The sequence below is a fragment of the Haliotis asinina genome, chromosome 3 (assembly GCF_037392515.1).
Source record: "Haliotis asinina isolate JCU_RB_2024 chromosome 3, JCU_Hal_asi_v2, whole genome shotgun sequence".
In the NCBI taxonomy this organism is placed as follows: Eukaryota; Metazoa; Mollusca; class Gastropoda; order Lepetellida; family Haliotidae; genus Haliotis; species Haliotis asinina.
This window is the reverse complement of record NC_090282.1, coordinates 12,336,630-12,342,861: the sequence shown is the minus strand read 5'-3', so window position 1 is coordinate 12,342,861 and position 6,232 is coordinate 12,336,630. Positions and strand designations below refer to the sequence as shown.

Below are 6,232 nucleotides of genomic sequence, written 5' to 3'. Positions count from 1 at the left end.
AATATCAAAAGTGACTAAGGTGTTCATAAAATACATTATTTTCCATCTGCTGCTTAAAGCTGTTTCAAATGTCCTTTTGCATTCCTTTTCATTTTCTATATTGTATTTGTATCACTTGTTAGTAGTCACTCACGTTTATGTAAACCTTCTGTAAAAATAGGTTTGTCAGACAACGCATGTACTTTGGAGGCTCGTACACTGCAGCGACAATTTTGTATCGTGAAGAATTCATGAACCTGAATGAAGTGAAGCTGTCACTTGAATCTCCATAAATGGGTGAATATTCTAGGTGTACTTGACGATCAAAACTACTGTAAAACGATCTCACAAAAACCCTCTGACGCTGATGGTAGCAGCTGGTGTCGTCCATAGACAGCTTCTTGCATGTAGATTCCAGTTCGAAGCAGTTGGACGCTTGTTCGTTCTTTGTAAAGTTGGGAATGATAGTGTTGTCCAACACCCATACCCAACGTCCGGTGTTAGCATTGCGGTAACCTCCGATGTAGAATTCATCATCACGACAATCTCCGTTTCTTCTGTCTACAATGAGAAATTTAACATATCTTTCTAATATTTTAAAAGGTTCTAACGCAGGGATATATTTATAACCTAATGGCAGACATTTTCATTCGGAAGAACTCTCGCTTCCAGTTAATAGCCAAGCACAAATACATGTAAGTAACCAATGTATAGTTATAGGCATGTACTTATGTAACCATGGACATCAGAATAGTGTAAAACATAGCAGTGTTTGTATATGCTTCTTGGGATAACACTCACGTGGACTGGGTGAGTTGAAGTCGTGGATAACTCTGCTGATAATGCTTCCTATTGCCTAGAGCTTCATTTCTGTGTCAACATAAATCAAATCTCCACCTTCTTTGCCACAATTTCCCCGTGCTTCCATCCACGAGATCTTGCTATTGTGCAGCTTATAGCAGATGCCGACTTGGTTGTGTGTGTAGCCGGGATGGAGGTGACACTCTGGAAAGAGACATGATTCATTTACGGGATGTATCTGATTGGTAAGTTGTGTAGAGACCACGTGAGCTACAATTTACTTAATACTGTACACTGGAGTTATTTGGATACGTTGTATTATATTTATAGCATTTTGTTTATCATCAGTAAACACTCCCTTTTCAATGAATTAGTGAAATGCCGCGCCTTAAAGTTAACCGGTAACCAATCCCCCCATAACTCGTTTGATGTTACAGTGAGCTGGCTATGAATACTGCAGAGAGTATAGAACGTATTTCAGCCAATTGTAGAAGACTAGCAGATAGAATAGTAAGTTGAAGGAAGTCATGAAGTCATATATGTACATAGAAAAAAGAATTGTTCAGTCATCTGTTTACAAGATTGCCATGTAGCTAAGATGACATTAATATCATCAGAAATTAACGGGGCCAACTAATGATTTTTGCCCCTTTCAGGTCTTATGCCGGGAAGTGTCAAAACTAATCAATAAAGATACAGACCTCACTATTCACAGATCCACCGAAGATGAAAACGGCAATATTATAATCGCAGTCATAACTGATGATGGTAAAGATTTACATTAACTAATCTATATGGATCTTACAATGATTACCCAAACGTCTGTATAAATTATTTGGAGTCATAGTCTTATTAGAAAATGTTGGAGACTGGAATGTGGTGCTTGATTCATCAGTAGATTTCGAAAATATAAACAATGTTAATGATAAAATATCCAGCAAAAACAGTCTTAGAGAAAATTGAACAATGTGACCTAATATATATGTTTGGAGGGATGTCAATGAATCCTCCAGGAAGGATGTCTATTTCACTTTCACAGGACATGTTTCAGCTAAGTCTTATATCCTGCCAGGTTGTAAAACCGATACTCAGCTGTAGATTTCACCTTTTCAAACGCAAACATTCGGGAAAGAGGAAAATTCAACACTTCATTAATGTTTCATCCTGATCACGGAAAATTGGTAAAATCAATTTTAAGGGAAACAATAGAAGAATACTCAGAAACTGAAATAACGGATAACTATATGACTCCGATAACAGTGGAATCAAACTTTGTAATTAATGACAGCATATTTTTAGAGACCTTTTCTTAATGAAGGTGAGATGAAAATCATTATCCTTTACATTATTCCTTAAAACAAATAACGATAAGAAGGCAGAACTAGAAGCTAAAATTAAGGATTGTGAAGACACAATAAGAAAACATTTCAAGATATTGATGAAAATTAACTTTCTAAACTCTCAGAAAATAGAACCCAAACACAGATAGATTTTTCTTTAAAAGGTGGAGGTCAATAACTTTTTATATGTCATTTATAAGATAATCAGCACTTGCATTACAAACTGGTTAAAGAAAACATGGACGCTTTGTTGATGCCATAAAATTATTTCTTGATGGCTCAGAGGATAGTATGTATGGTGTTATCAATACCATTTAGAAGATGCCGGGTCTTAAGATAAATATTTTTGACAAAACTAAAGCAATCTGGATAGGATCAAAATGTAATGATATGGAAATAGAACGGCACAGTGGTGAATTTGAGGTATTCGGGATCAAACTTACTTCAACACTATGTGACGTATGGGTGACGTATGGGTGATTAACACTAGTGAAAGGCTCTGGAGAAAAGGGCATTCAACATTAACAGGAAAGATTGCAGATATGAAGACAGTAGCAGTTTCAACATTAGATAAATTTGAATTAATGCCTTTTGAAACATAAACATCTGTATATATAAGAGGAACAATGTTGGATTATAATTATGTTTTACACTTCTTACCTATATCCTGGAAATAAACTGTTAAAAAATAACAAGATCAACATCAACAACCCATCAACAACATGAACATTACGAATTGTATCAAAAGCCCCATTACAGTTTTCAAAAGGATCAACACTTTTCAAAGACAATAAACTTAAGATATGTGGCATAAGATATTCAGTCTTTACGGATATGTTTTAAATAATATTATTTTCTTTTTCGTTTCCATTTTAAATTCTTACATGGAATAATATATTCCAAAAGGGAGCTTTTGAAAGTGATTCTGACGTGAAGCTTTTGTAATGGTCTACAGTAAACAATCTGTCATGAATACTGGAATTTTACGGACACCATGTCATTTTGGAACGAACTTAAGATCTTGATCAACCAAACTGTACTGACTCTCTCTCTCTCTCTCTCTCTCTCTCTCTCTCTCTCTCTCTCTCTCTCTCTCTCTCTCTCTCTCTCTCTCTCTCTCTCTCTCTCTCTCTCTCTCTCTCTCTCTCTCTCTCTCTCTCTCTCACTCCCGCCTGTTACAATAATATATTTGTATCTGTGTAACTACGGGAGGAATTAAGAAAACAAGCAGTACAACGATCGTAGCGCTAAGCAGTATACAAACGAATTATAACGTCTCGTGTGCTTTTCTGGACAGAGAAATCCCGTTAAATTCAAACACTGTGCATTTCCATGAAAAGTTGTATATATGTCCATTTGTGTGGCAATGTGGTCTGTGCTGTGGATTCCTTGTTTAATGGCAACAATAATAAACCATTTCGCAGTATAGGGTGTGTACGTATTCATGTTTTCACAAGGTTCGCTAAAAGGCACACAAAACCGCTTCGCTGTCAGATTCAGTAAAACGATTCAATTGCTAATATACATGTACCGTTTTATACACGAAGGAATTCGAATGTTAATATGCTGCAGCGGAAAGTGAACACAAAGCAATGTCGCTGCACTCGGAGCTAATTGGTCCACCTATGGACAACGCTGAAAGGTAAAACTTTTCTTACACAATATCTTGAATTTGATGGCCTAATTCAATGGCCTAATTTTGATTCTAAAAATTCAAAATGGAAACCAAACGAGGCCACCGAAAAATTCAGACGGCTAGCATGGCTACACAGTATAGGATTCTAAAGTATTTCACAGCTGACTGCTGAAGCAAACTGGTGAAAGATATATGACAACGTTATTGTAAATGATGTGACAAAGAAATCTGAAAACCTTTAGGCTCACGTAACAAATGAGTGTCTCTGATTGATGGTTCAGCGGCTGGGGTGGAGACTGCCTTTTAGGAAATACTTTTTTTGACGAATATTACTAATGTGCAGTTGGAATAAAACGGATGAAGGCACTTACCATGCTTAGGTCTGCGATCTGTGAAGAACATAGAGTACATACTGTTAGCCCAAGTACTGGCACCATGACAATTCCAGATAATATAGAGATTTGCAGCATGAAAGCTGCAACACGTACCCCAAAACATATAGGAAAAGATAATAACAATGACCACTCTGTTGACGTTAAACAATAAACAAACAAGGAAATAATGTGTATATGAACAGAAATTCCCGATAATCCAGATCCTGTGCATCTCCTTGAACATGCTGTATGTATGTCCAGCTGTGTGAGAATATGTTCTGTGCTGTGGATTTTCCATTTAAAGACATACACAAATAAAGTATATACATGACTGTATAGTTCGGTCGATTTAACATTAATGGGTATGTACACGTAATCCTTTTCCCCAAAGCAATCAGTGAGGCAGGAAGCGAAAGATTCACCAAAGGACGCCAGAACCCGCTTGCGTATCAGACTTTGTTAGCAGAATCATATGCCAATTAATATTTGACGTTTTATACTGAATATGATGCTATAGGAATGATAATATTACAAACGGAAATCACTGCTAGCAGGAGTAGAAAGAGATATCATCTCTGTTAAAGATAACATTGACGATAGGTATGGAACTACCTTGGATTTGCGACAATCTTATGATGATGACCAACTACTGTTTCGACGGATTACAATTACCTCTTTACGATAACTTTAGATCGTTTCGAAAATGTAGACCCTGTTATCATTACTATAAGATGTTATATTAACAAAAGTATACAATATAATGCAATCGGAATCATACAAAGTACATTAAAGCAGTTTGATGCTTTTATTTACGAATCGTGACATGTTCATTCCACCCTACCTAAACTTCCGTTGTATGGAAATCTCGATCCTCCGACACAGGGATTCCATGATCGTGCTTCCGGCACTTTAATGTCAGACTGTTGGAGGCATACGGCCAACACACATCGTCGCTAATGCAGATGATGGCACAGGCAATGACACTGACTGTGTCTTCATGCTGCTTGTGAACACCGTTCTTATAGATTTGGTTACGATGGCTGGAGCTTTTGATGATGATGCTGAATCTACTGCCTCTGACAATGCTACAGTAGAGTAGCAACTTCATGAGGACACCCAAGCGTTTGTGGGAAAGCGCGTTTCATTGACGAACGATCTTGGACACTATATTCTATAATAAAAAACAGTATGTCAGCATCTAAACTGACTAATGTGCAGTACTAGATACTTATACGTAGCTATTCTGAGACTCTTTACGATACAAAATGCCAATATGAAAGCAACAACCCAACTTCAGAGTACCTCCCACTAAATACTGTGTGGAGGTTCCTGCAAATTCCTTGAAAAGAAGCTCATAAATAGCTGACATTTTGGATCAGACAATTAGAGCAACACATTAACTTTTGTTCATTAAACATGATAATTCACTCAAAGAGAAACATTTCAGTTTGTCTCTATCATTCATTTAGAATTTGCGTAGCACCGCTGTAAGTGCTAACTAAGTATGTTCCTTTGTTTTCAGGATACGGTTTCATGTAGCTTTAGTAAAGTACAACTGACACTGTCTTTCTCGCTAAAACTATACGGTATTACTTCCTTAAGTGGCATTTAGAATGTAGTATGATGAAGGGGAACATTTTAATGGATAGACAACTTCTCTATTGCAGTGAATGCGACGTTTCGGTGTAGATCCCAACACAGGTATCAAGCAAATGATACACAACAAATACACAAGGAGATATATTTACATGGAGGGTATTTGTTTTGAACATTTTCTATGTCAAGAGGAATAAAGGGATTTGGCAAACATGATCACTGAGCTTATTTAAGTACCCCTCCCTAACATGTACATATTTTCGGAAGCTATTTACAAGGATTATTGCCAATAAAGTAATAGAATGGATTGGTACCACGCGTTTGGTCTTTGAATGAAATATGGATAAAATGGTGATCAGAGGAGATCAACGTATTGTTAGTTTCAGAGTCTACATTAGAGTTACCATATAATACTGAATAATGTCATGTCCACCTTGATAAATGTACATTGGAAACAGTAAATCGTAATACAGCGGACAGTTGAAGAAATAGTGTCTTCTTGTCAT

General features: G+C 36.7%; 1 long non-coding RNA gene across 1 annotated transcript; it reads right to left on the bottom strand.

The window, feature by feature from the left end:
- Positions 1–925: 925 nt before the first annotated feature.
- LOC137277484 (uncharacterized) lies at positions 926–5,039 on the bottom strand. Its single transcript, XR_010956619.1, has 3 exons — positions 4,972–5,039; positions 4,128–4,145; positions 926–984 (listed from the first exon to the last, which is right to left on the bottom strand). It is a non-coding gene; the product is annotated as an uncharacterized lncRNA (long non-coding RNA).
- Between the last annotated feature and the right edge of the window lie 1,193 nt (positions 5,040–6,232).